General features: G+C 44.3%; 1 protein-coding gene across 2 annotated transcripts in view; it reads left to right on the forward strand.

Annotated features, from left to right (window-relative positions):
• The window catches only part of slc35f4 (solute carrier family 35 member F4), a 125,456-nt gene that overhangs the window by 17,006 nt on the left and 95,627 nt on the right, over nt 1-12,823 (forward strand). The window lies entirely within an intron of this gene.

The following is a 12,823-nucleotide window of genomic DNA, read 5'->3' on the forward strand; positions in this document are numbered from 1 at the left end:
TATTTTGTGACTATTAACTACTGATCAGCTTACACTTCAGTGCTTTGCTTCTTTGTTTATCTTTTATTGGGGATCATGCAAGCTGGAGACAAAAGTATCACACCAGACAAGTGCCAGGCAATGATCATCTCCAACAAGAGAGAGTCTAACCTCCTCCCCTTGACATTCAACAGCATTACCATCACCGAATCCTCCACCATCAACATCCGGGGGGTTACCACTAACTAGAAACTTAACTGGACCAGCCATATAAATACTGTGGCTACAAGAGCAGGTCAGAGGCTGGGTATTCTGCGGCGAGTGATTCACCTCCTGATTCCCCAAAGCATTTCTACTATCTACAAGGCACAAGTAAGGAGTGTGATGGAATACTCTCCAATTGCCTGGATTAGTGCAGCTCCAACAACACTCAAGAAGCTCGACACAAAGCAGCCCGCTTGATTGGCACCCCATCCACCACCCTAAACATTCACTCCCTTCACCACCGGCGCACCATGGCTGCAGTGTGTACCATCTACAGGATGCACTGCAGCAACTCGCCAAGGCTTCTTCGATAGCACCTCCCAAACCCGCGACCTCTACCACCTAGAAGGACAAGGGCAGCAGGCACATGGGAACAACACCACCTGCACGTTCCCCTCCAAGTCACACACCATCCCGACTTGGAAATATATCGCTGTTCCTTCATCGTTGCTTGGTCAAAATCCTGGAATTCCCTACCTAACAGTACTGTGGGAGAACCTTCACCACACGGACTGCAGCGGTTCAAGAAGGTGGCTCACAACCACCTTCTCAAGGGCAATTAGGGATGGGCAATAAATACTGGCCTTGCAAGCGACGCCCACATCCCATGAACAAATTTTAAAAAAATCAGCAAACATCTTTATCCTGCTTCAATTAGATTTCCAATAAATCGTTGTATAACTTTATTACTGGCACAAGAAAATTCCCAAAATAAATGGGACCAATTATATGGACACAAGGAATTATAAATGTAAAGAAGTGATATGTATTTCTTTTCTTCTTTCTTTCTCCATTACTTGCCATTTTTTCTCTTCTCTCCCCCTCCTCTGCAGGCATTGACCCCCTGTAGGGGTGTAGTTTCATGAATGCTGAGGGGATGTGCCAGAGGACTGGAGAACCGCTAATGTAATACCATTATTCAAGAAGGGGAGTAGGGAAAAACCGGGGAACTACAGGCCAGTGAGCCTAACATCAGTGGTAGGAAAATTATTGGAAAAAATTCTGAAGGACAAAATTAGTCTCCACTTGGAGAAGCAAGGATTAATCAGGGATAGTCAACATGGCTTTGTCAAGGGAAGATCATGTCTGACTAATTTGATTGAATTTTTTGAGGGGGTGACTAGGCGTGTGGATGAGGGTAACGCAGTGGATGTGGTATACATGGATTTCAGTAAGGCCTTCGATAAAGTCCCCCACAGGAGACTGGTCAAGAAGGTACGAGCCCATGGAATCCAGGGTGCCGTGGCACTTTGGATACAAAACTGGCTTAGTGGCAGAAGGCAGATGGTGATGGTCGTAAGGTTGTTTTTGTGACTGGAAGCCTGTGGCCAGTGGGGTACCACAGGGATCGGTGCTGGGTCCCTTGCTGTTTGTGGTCTACATTAATGACTTGGATATGAATGTAAAAGGTATGATCAGTAAGTTCGCTGATGATACAAAGATTGGTAGGGTGGTAAATAGCGAGGAGGATAGCCTCAGTCTGCAGGACGATATAGATGGGTTGGTCAGAAGGGCGGAACAGTGGCAAATGGAATTTAACCCGGAAAAGTGCGAGGTGATGCACTTTGGAGGGACTAACAAGGCAAGGGAATACACAATGAATGGGAGGACCCTAGGCAAGACAGAGGGTCAGAGGGATCTTGGTGTGCAAGTTCACAGATCCCTGAAGGCGGCGGAACAGGTAGATAAGGTGGTAAAGAAGGCATATGGGATACTTGCCTTTATTAGCCGAGGCATAGAATATAAGAGCAAGGAGGTTATGATGGAGCTGTATAAAACACTGGTTAGGCCACAGCTGGAGTACTGTGTGCAGTTCTGTTGCCACACTACAGGAAGGATGTGATCGCATTGGAGAGGGTGCAGAGGAGATTCACCAGGATGTTACCAGGGCTGGAGCGCTTCAGCTATGAAGAGAGACTGGGAAGATTGGGTTTGTTTTCCTTGGAGCAGAGGAGGCTGAGGGGGGACATGATTGAGGTGTACAAAATTATGAGGGGCACAGATAGGATGGATACTAAGGAGCTTTTTCCCTTCATTGAGGGTTCTATAACAAGGGGACATAGATTCAAGGTAAAAGGCGGGAGGTTTAGAGGGGATTTGAGAAAGAACTTTTTCACCCAGAGGGTGGTTGGAGTCTGGAACTCACTGTCTGAAAGGGTTGTGGAGGCAGGAACCCTCACAACATTCAAGAAGCATTTGGATGAGCACTTGAAATACCATAGCATACAAGGCTACGGACCAAATGCTGGAATATGGGATTAGAGTAGACAGGGCTGATGGCCGGCGCGGACACGATGGGCCGAAGGGCCTCTATCCGTGCTGTATAACTCTATGACTCTCTATGACTCTATGACAGTTCTGGTACCTCAGCCAATTGTCCATTACTCATGTCTGATCCTTGACAATGAATGTTGTCAGGCTCTTTGACCATGGAAGGCATCATAGCATCCATATAATCTCAATTCTAGTTGCTGTATACTGATCAGGAGTTGAAACCCTGGCTAATTTTTGCCTCCCTGCGCAAGGGTACTAAAGTCAATCGCAGCACTGCAGTTGCTGCTCAGCTGAGATCAACTAATCAGCAAATATTGGGGATCAAATCAGATCAAATCAAATTATGGCTGTATGGCTTGGTTATACCCAGCTTCAACAGCAGAGCCATTGGATTATTTAAATGCTATTGAAGCTCTGTAACCTCGTTGGTCAGCTTCTACTTTGTAAAAGAAGAGGAAAAGTGCAATGAAAGTGTAATTTTTTTTCTATATATATAGCAATTTTACTGCCCCTTGTCTGTACAGCAAAGGCCGGAGTTATCCCATTCAAAGTAAGAATCACCATAGATCCAGGAGCGTGGTTATTTAACGGTCGCACTGTGACACAGTCACTGTCAATGTTTCGAGGCAATCGTATGCAAATTACATCCAGCATACCAGCTGTGTTATGCAGAGAAAACTGCATGGGCTGAATTGAATGTTCTTATTATAAGGCTTTTGTGTGATTCTTGGAGTTTTCTGCTGTGCTGTCTGCTGAAAGTTAGTATAAACAAGGCACAAAACCATAAATTGCCAATCTGCACCTCACTACTATATTTGACTTTTGTTTCACCCTGTTAAATCTGTGCAAAATGTGTACAAACTACACTGGAAATGGTGGGCGCTAAATTGGGACGGAAAACACCCGTTGTTTTGGCGCTACATGGCTCTCCGACATCCAAGATGGCGTCTTGGATGCGCACGCACATTTCCAGCGTGACGTGTGCCAGACGCCGTCTTGTATAGGAGTTAGCGCAGGCGCAGATACAACCGCTGTGATCATGTAAAGCAGAGAGAAAATGGCTTCAATCAGTGTGCAACGCTGATTTAAAGTAATAGACCCCATTTTGGGACTTAACGCTCAACTCAACGCACAGTCTTAACCCCGACCATCTGAACGTGACTTAGTGTGCCTGGAGGACCCCCACCAGCGCTATTTAAAGGGACCATGCAGGCTTTACAGGTTAGTGGCTGGACCTTTGCTTCTGGCTGCCGAGAAATTTGCAACTGTTTTTGGAGGTCTCCTGGACTTGAATACTAGGACGTGGGGACATAGCCTAACATTTAGAGCCAGGATGTGCAGGAGCTCCTACACACAAAGGGTGAGAGACGTTCGGAAGGCTCTTCTGCAGACGGCAGCTGATGCTAGCTCACTTGTGAAAGTTAAATCTGAGATTGATAAATTTCTGTGAACCAAGGGTATTAAGGGATATGGGGCTAATACGGGTTTATGGAGTTAGGTCACAGGTCCACCATGATCTCATTGAATGGTGGAACAGGCTCGACGTGGCTAAATGTCACCGCCACTTGCTGCCTCTTGATATGAGCCACCTTCTCCTGCAAGAAAGCAGGACGTGTGTCTGGGTGATGAGCCTGTCATGGTTGAATAGCTGCCAGTGTGTGTGGCCTGTGAGTTGTGGGTGGGTGGTTTGAAACAGTGATGATGTGTAAGGGTGAGAGGAAGCATCTGATTGGAAGAGTTGAGTACTGATGGAAAGAGTTTGTTGGTAAGTGGGGGATGGGGGGGTGTAGTGTGTGGTGCAGTTGGTAGGAGACGCCACTTGACAGTTGACCTCACTCATCTTGACCACTCATGTCAAAGCATTGAACTTCTTTCTGCACTGCATCCATGTTCATGATGCTGTGCGCCTGCCATTGACTTCATCCCCCGCTGCCTCCTGCTGCCTTTTCGGTATATATCTGGAGGGCATATTGCACCCCCCCCACTGCGGATATAGGATGTCCCTCTTTCTCTCCAGTTCTTGCACCAAGGCCCCTGGTGCATCAGCAGAGAACCTTGGTGCACGCACTCTCGCAGGCCTGGTACAAACTCAGATTGGCAGATTGGTGAGGTCTGGCGTGCAGATTGGAGGATGTGGGATTTAGTGGTGCGCAACCTTTATTCAATGTTTTAACATAACTCATCAGTGTGTAAATATAGAGACAGGACCTGCATCTGTGCTTTACGTGTGCGATGTCTGATCTCCGTTCAGACTCCGTGCAGACAGCAGACTGTAACAGGTACCAGCTGCCGTTAAGAGATTTCTAACAGACATCCTGTCTTTAAGAGATTGGAGCTCCCCCTGCTTGTAGAAATTGCGAATTGCATTGAATCCTAGTTCAACGCTGATTTCAAACGCAGATTTCAGATAAGTCCTCAGGCGTGACGAAAGTCTCGTCCTGCCCGCGCAGGGGCATTGGGCACGGGGTAATAGCGGATCATGTTACCCCCGCCCAAAAGCAGGCCCTATCCAATTTTCCACCCAGTGTATTCTAATACAGTGACCATAAGCTTCAGGTGGTAAATGGCCACTGGACATAAGCCAACTCACACTTTGTATCCATAGGTGGTAATAGTATTAAGGTTGTTTCCTGTGAATATCTTTAATAGTGTGATAATGGAACTGGTAGATTATCTTTTTCTGGGCCTTTGATGTTGTTACTCTGTAACTTATTGGCAGAAACCACAAGAACATTTGATTTCACTACTGATTTTTCCTTTGCAAATCTGTGTAAGCATCATTCTGTGGCAGCCTTGGCTGAGATCAGGAGCTCACTTGGGGAGGAGGGAGAGAGTCATCATCACAAGCCATTCCCTTTCTCTGTATGTGATAGTCCATTGATACAATAATAGACTGTGCTAGCTGAGCATAAGACTTTTATTTTAATTTTATTATCAATTCAACTGTGACTTTGCTCATGGAAAGTTGGAGGATACACTCGGGCGGATTTTAACTTGAAGAGGGTTTCTGGCGGGGAACTGCTCCGGTGAGTTGATTTCCCGTCTGGCAGAGGTGGCAGGAGGTCACGGTGATTTTAACTGCTGGGCCTCATTTAAATGGCAGCAGTCCACTTCCTGCCTGGAACTGGCATGAAGAGAGTGCAGAGTGCAGAGCGAAGATCTTTGGTGACCCACCGGTGTCCAGGTAAGTGGCCAGGAGAGGGTTTTGGGTGGGTCTTGTGGGAGGGGAGACTGGAACATTCCTTGTCACTCTTGCTCCTCCTGGCCCCACAAAGGAAAGTTTTAGACTTACCTCAAGGGCCTCTTCTGTCTTCAGACCTGTCTCTGCCCAGCGGGAAAGCCGCGGCAGCTTCCCTACTCAGGTCCCAGTTAAAACTGCTATTCAATAGGACCACAATTTGCATAAATTTATAACACTCCCGCCTGCTTTATGCATGTGCCCATTCCACACCAGGTATGCACCAAATGTCATATTGGTTAGAGCACCATGTAGTCCCCCAAGGCGCCTGCCTAAAACTGGAATTGGCTTCATTGCATATGCAAATTGGAGGCCGAACGCTTATTTTAGGCCCCTTTATGAAATTGGCTGTGTTTAGTTTTCTCAAGCAAAAAGCTGCCAAACCAGCAGTCTTTAAAGGCACTGCTGGAGGCTGCCACCATAACGACAGTACATTTAAAAAAAATTACTTGACTGTAGAACCAGGAGGAGCTCCTTCGTCCCACATTTAAACTGTGGGCCACTACCCGCTACCACTTGCCTCTCTCCTGCACCCCTGGGTTCCTTGGGCCTGTTGCCAGTTTCCCTGCCAGTTGACTTTTGTCCTCTTCAGGCTGGCGTACCATCTCATCGGGGGCGACGAGTGTCCCTAGCCCGCTGGTCTCATCCAATTTGGGGTGGTCCTCTTGTGTATCAGTTTCGGTGTGGCAGTTCATGGCCATCGTTGGGTTCATGCCCAAAGTCGGGCGCAAATCAAATTCTAGGCCATGGACTCTGTGCTGTAAAATTCTAGGATTCTTCTAAATCATGGATTGCTGTAGGAATGTCCAAGGGAATTCCCATGCCCAGCTGTTTGCTTGCTGTAATGAAGTGGCAGCTGTTAGCAAAACTGTTGTGGGAAATAGATTTTGGAAAAGTCTTGCAATTGCAAAAAAAACAGAGCTAAGCACCAGCAGAAAGTAATGCGATGGGGAGAATGCAAGTAAAGATATCCAATAAATGCAAAATAAAAACTTTAGATCTAAAAATGAATAGTCAAAACACACTCTTTAAACAGCAAACTCTCAAAGACCAGAGTAGCAAATACCAACAGTGACCATTTTGTACAAGTGAGCATGGTTCACTGAAGGAACAGGCGGAAAATATTTTTTTACACTTCGACGTGAGACTAATTGCATGAAATTTTCTTAAATTATATATGGTCTATTAAAATTCTTGCATACTCATGAGGCCACAAAAAACAACATTTTGGGATCACTGCTTTTGGCGATTCGCAAATCGGGTGCCTGATTCAGGGAGATGCGTTCCTGGGTTGCGTGGGTGTGCTCCTAGGATAAGAAGGGTCTGATCACGTTAATAGGTATATTCTAAAGACCACCTAATAGTGAAAGAGAAGTGGAGGATGAACTATGTAGACAAATCTATGAAATGAGTAAAAAACATCCAATAATAATCATGGAGATTTCAACTACCCCCAAATAAACCGGCAAGAAGAGGCAGGGAAAGGGGAATGGAGTTTTTACAGTGTATCCAGGACTCCTTTCTTACCCAGTATGTGAGAAGCCCAACAAGAGAGGAATCACTGCTGGATCTAGTAATGGGAAATGAACCAGAACAGATAAGAGAAGTAAGCGTAGGGGAACATCTAGGCAATAGCGATCATAACATAATAAACTTTAAAATAATGATAGAGAATGACATAAGTAAGACAAAGACCAAAGTGATAGATTAGGAAAAAGCTAATTTTGAGGGGTTGAGAATGGAACTAGGGCAGGTAAACTGGAAAAAAATTTTGACAGACAAAGAAATTGAACAGCAATGGGTAATATTTAAAACAGTGATCAATAGAGTTCAGGAAAAGTATATTGCTCTAAAGAGCAAGAACAAACTAGCCAAAAATGAAATGTCATGGATGAATAAAGAGATAAGGCATTCTCTAAGTAAATGGACAATAAAGGAGAGGATGGCAAAGAGGTTAGGAAAGAAGTCAAAAAAACAATTAGGAAAGCAAAGAGGAACTATGAGATTGAATTATCAAGTAATATAAAAAGAAATAGTAAAGGACACATAAGTAACAAAAGAAAAATCAGAATAGGGATAGGGCCACTAAGGGATGCACACGATAAACTTACAGGTAATGACAGCGAAATGGCAGAAATATTGAATAGTTACTTTGCCTCCGTATTTACCAGAGAGACTAACAATGTGGGCAGGACATTACAAGAAGAGATCGTAAAAGATATTCTAACATTTAAGTTAGAAAGGGGGGAGATAATTGATAAACTAATCAAACTTGGGGAGGATAAGACCCCTGGTCCAGATGGATTGCATCCGTGAATAGTAAAAGAAGTTAGAGAGGAGTTAACAAAGGCATTATTACATATATATAAAAATTCACTTAGAGGGAATAGTGCCAGAAGACTGGCGGACAGGTAATGTTATTCCTATATTTAACAAGGGAGCTAGAACAAGTCCAGGGAACTAAAGACCAGTTAGCTTAACGTTGTGTTGTTCACAATTTACATTAATGATTTGGACTCAGGAATTGGAAGTACAATTTCAAAATTTGCGGACGAGACCAAATTGGGGGGTGTAGTTAAAACAAAGGAAGAATGCGCCAAAATGCAAGAGGGCATTAATAAACTTGCAGAATGGGCCTGCAATTGGCAAAAAGAATTTCAATATAGATAAGTGTGAGTGGTGCATTTTGGTAGGAAGAATAAGGAGGCCACATTCTGCTTGTATAATAAGAATCTAAACAGGATAGAGGAGCATAGGGATCTAGTGGTACAGATACACAAATCACTAAAAGTATTTATGCAGGTTAATAAGGCCATAAAAAGGCAAATCAAGCACTAGCATTCATTTCTAGAGGGATAGAATTGAAAAGCAAAGAAGTTTTGTTAAACTTGTATGGAGCCTCGGTTAGACCACACTTGGAGTATTGTGCACAGTTCTGGTCTCCATATTATAGAAAGGCTTTAGAGGCATTGGAGAGGATGCAAAAAAAAATCACATGCATGACACCAGAACTGAGAGGATATACTTATCAGGAAAGAATAAACAGGCTGGGGCTCTTTTCTCTAGAAAAGAGAAGGCTGAAGGGTGACCTGATAGAGGTCTTTTAGATAATGATAGGGTTTGATAGATGTAGAGAAAATGTATCCATAAACCAGAGGTCATAAATATAAAATATAAAATACTAATAAATCCAATAATGAATTCAGGAGAAACTTCTTTACCCAAAGAGTGGTAAGAATGTGGAACGCGCCGCCACAAGGAGTAGTTGAGGCAAATAACATAGATGCATTTAAGGGGAAGCTAGATAAGCACATGAGGGAGAAAGGAATAGAAAGGTATCCTGATAGGGTTAGATGAAGTAGGGAGGGAGGAGGCTTGTGTGGAGCATAAACATTGGCATTAGACCAATTGGGCTGAATGGCCTGTTTCTGTGCTGTAACTTCGATGTAACTTGATCATTGCTGAATCGACTTATGATTACCAGATATGAAAAGTGTAGCATAAATATAGTTTAAAGAGTAATCATGTCACATCTATAGAATGGTACAAGAGTAACAAAGCATTTTGTCTTCATGGGCCATATAGATGCATACCAAGGAGCTTTGCCTAGATTTTCCAATTCAGCAACAATGCCTCCAGATCAGTGGTGTTGAAGCCTCCATGCTGGTCCATCTCCCAGCACCTGACCGTGGTCAATCTTCCGGGGTCAGGCTCATTTGAATATTGGTGGTGGGCTCCTGGTGATATTTCAGGTTGCAACATGTCACCTGCCTCAGGTGATTTGCTGTATTTTTATCACCTGTTTTGGATGTCATTTTGGGGAGTGAAGTCACTGCCACTGCTAACTAAAGGAAAAAAGAAACATTTCTTTTAAATTTATTTTAATTCTTTTGCGTAGCCTACTGTGATCGATCTCTCTGTGATTACTTGAACTAGGCAAGGCAGCCATTCCATATTTGAACAACTCCCTCCATGCCTTTCCGCTGCATGAGCAAACCTGGATGATAGGAACACAACGACATTCCTGACCTCCAGCTTTGCTAAGATGTTGATAACGGGAAATATATTGGGTGATGTATTCCCATCATTAACCTGCAATTTGCAATACGCCAGTCCAAGTATGGGCAGGTGTAATCAATCCCTGCCGTCACTTCCAGTGGAAAATCCCAGAAATGGTGGTGGAGGTCAGGAGACATTGGAATGACTTCCAAAACAGGTGATAAAAATATAGCAAATCTTGTCCACATTATCCACAGAGTTTAAATCCACGTTCCCATTAATTTCCTTACAGCTCAAGTTGCTGATTCCAACAAATTTTAGTGGTCTAATTTTACATTCATTCACCAAGGAGGCAACAGTACTAAAAACAGCCCTTTCCAAACCTCCAGATTTCCAGGGCATGTGGACACCCCTGGAAGAGGCTTTCGCTATCACATAAATATAGACTTTGTTGAAGCACTTGAGCTATGAATTTAAAAAAAAAAACCTGTAAGTGCAGACAATACAGCACCTGGTATGGGTTAGAGTTTCAATGCTGTCTGGATCTCTTATCTGCCTGCTGTCACTTTGGGAGGCAATTTCTATAGTACACAGGTAGATTGCTTGCTCAAGAAATGGGCTGCTCCATCAAAGTAAGGGGAAGATTAGAGCACTATCACTGCATATTTCTCCAAGTGTGCTTGTTAGAAGTATTCAAGGTAGCTGTGGAGTTCTGCAGCACAGAAATAATAAGATAGAAACGTCACTGTGAGAAAAGGCCGGATGGCCCATTAAAGCTTGTTTGTCCAGTACTCAAGCTCTCTCATTAAAGCATCCAGTTGTCTTCCAGCTGAAGAATGTTATGTACTGTGGAGGGCAAAAGGCAATCAAAACAAAGTTCAAAGAAACAGGTCACACTGCTCATTCCTCTTATCCCAAACATATGCTGAAGTGCATTGAATGTCAGTTAGTCTGTGTATTTCCAAGAAAAATATACTGGGAAGCCAACTCAAATGCTAACAAGGCAAGATGAATGATCATATCTCTCTTTGTTAATAAAGCACAACAACTGTGTGTGAGCTTTTACAAAATCTTCAGTTACATTATTTATCTGATTGATACTAATGCTTATTTTGGTCAGAACCAGAATTCAGACTACAGGATGTTAAGAGGCTGAAGGATGTTGATTCAGATAATGAGATTGTTCCTGAAACCACTCAAGTAATTATAAATATGTTTCAATTTAGGGTATACACCTTAAAAAGCCAAGAGAGTGACGAATGAAAACATTAGACATTGATTATGAAATCGGTCAGATGGTGAGCACATATTGTCCGAATCATCACTGAAGCACGCACTTGTTTCCTGCAACTACATAAACACAAAAGTTCTTGGTACATCGTGGCCAGATAAAAAAGAAAACTTTAACAAAGTGATGGAACATTTTGTGAGGATTACTATTGTGACTCTGAAATTCATGCTGGGCAGAACCCCCCCCCCCACCTGCCCTAGCCCCAGGCCAGAGACCATGTCCCAAGTCCCGGAGAAGGGGTCATTTGCATAGCCAAACAGATCCCCAGAGTCAGGAGGGGTGCATCAGTGCCACTCACCCCACACCGACCCATTCTGCTCTTATAAGGTGGAGAGCCATGACACTCCTCCTGAGGTCCTCCTGAGGCCCAACTGGGCTGAAGTAAAACATTTCTTTTCGCTGTTTGTCCCCCACTGGAGTCAGCCAGTCGCTAGAGAAGTTTATCAATCACCTTGTGGATCAATTACCTTATTCTAGTGAAGGTTTGCGACCTTCAGAAAGGCTCAAAGGAGTTTATGTCAGGTCTCAAATGGTATGAGTTCTACTGAGCTCTTTTAAGAGCTTAAAGGGAGCAATTTCCTGACGAAGCCCAGGAACTGTTCTCACCCCTGGCTATGGATGAGCAGAAGATCCACCCGCCGGCCCCTGACTGGAATTTAAAGATCTGGTCTAAACGGGGTGAAATCCTGGGAAACCAGGCGCTGTGACATGTACCGAGTCCTCTGGCAGAGATCCGGCTTACACCCTCTCCAGTCCCAGGAAAAGACATGAATTTGACCCAGCCTGACAGAATGGAAATCTCTTCCCTTTTAAATATAAAGACTAGACCGAGAGAAATCCTGATCGGAGTGCAATACCCCACCATAGTTTCCAGAGTTAGCTCAATTAAAAAGTTCACTATCCAAATAATGCCAGGCAGGTTCGTAGGAGGCCAGAGACCCCATGGGTTTTCAGATGCAGCTGCGGACGTGCTGCTGGAGGAAGTAAGGCAGAGGAGGAAGGCCATGCTTGGCACAGAGTGGTGCATGGTCCGAAGTTCAGAGGCGGTCGGTGAAAGGATGTGGCCAGGACAGTCAGTTCCAATACACATGGCAATGGATAAATGGGGAAGTGATGAGTAGGAAGGAAGGGAACATGGAAAATAAAAGCAATCAGTGAAAGGACACAACAACATATTTAAGGATCTTGGAGAGGAAAGGGAGGTTGAAGATGGGGCAGTACTTGTTGAGGATGGGTCAAGGGTGGGTTTTTGAAAAGGGAGCTGGCACTCCAGAAGCCACCAATGTGGTCAGAAGCTGTTCCTGGCATCTGGATACTGCTGAAATCTCCCAGGCTGTCAGTCTTCAGGTTGTTCTGAAAGTCATGGGAACCTTCCTGCGGTGTGTCGTAGATGCAGATGATGTACTCCTCTGATTTGTTCATCATTTCAACCACCTGCGTGGGAACTATCTCCTATGCTTCCAAATGAGATTGACGCTCCCTAATCACAGCTCTTTTGAAGACTAGGCCCTTAAGATCTGGGTCCCTAGGCTCCTCAGCTGAGAGCAATCATTTCCTACCTGCTGTGGGAGAACGGCACTGTCCCTCTTTTCCACTTCCAAGTTCACATTCTCACCAATGTCAAATGTTTCATCCAGTGACAGCTACTCTGATTCACTAGCTAGTTCCCTGTGTGGGTGTCTCTGGGCTAGTGCTTGCACAAATAAGATGCCATGATGGAGTTGATGAAGAAGTGACCAGAGCTGTGGATCTGGCTGTGCCTGGTTGGTTGTCTAAGT

The sequence above is a fragment of the Heptranchias perlo genome, chromosome 10 (genome assembly GCF_035084215.1).
Source record: "Heptranchias perlo isolate sHepPer1 chromosome 10, sHepPer1.hap1, whole genome shotgun sequence".
Lineage (NCBI taxonomy): Eukaryota > Metazoa > Chordata > Chondrichthyes > Hexanchiformes > Hexanchidae > Heptranchias > Heptranchias perlo.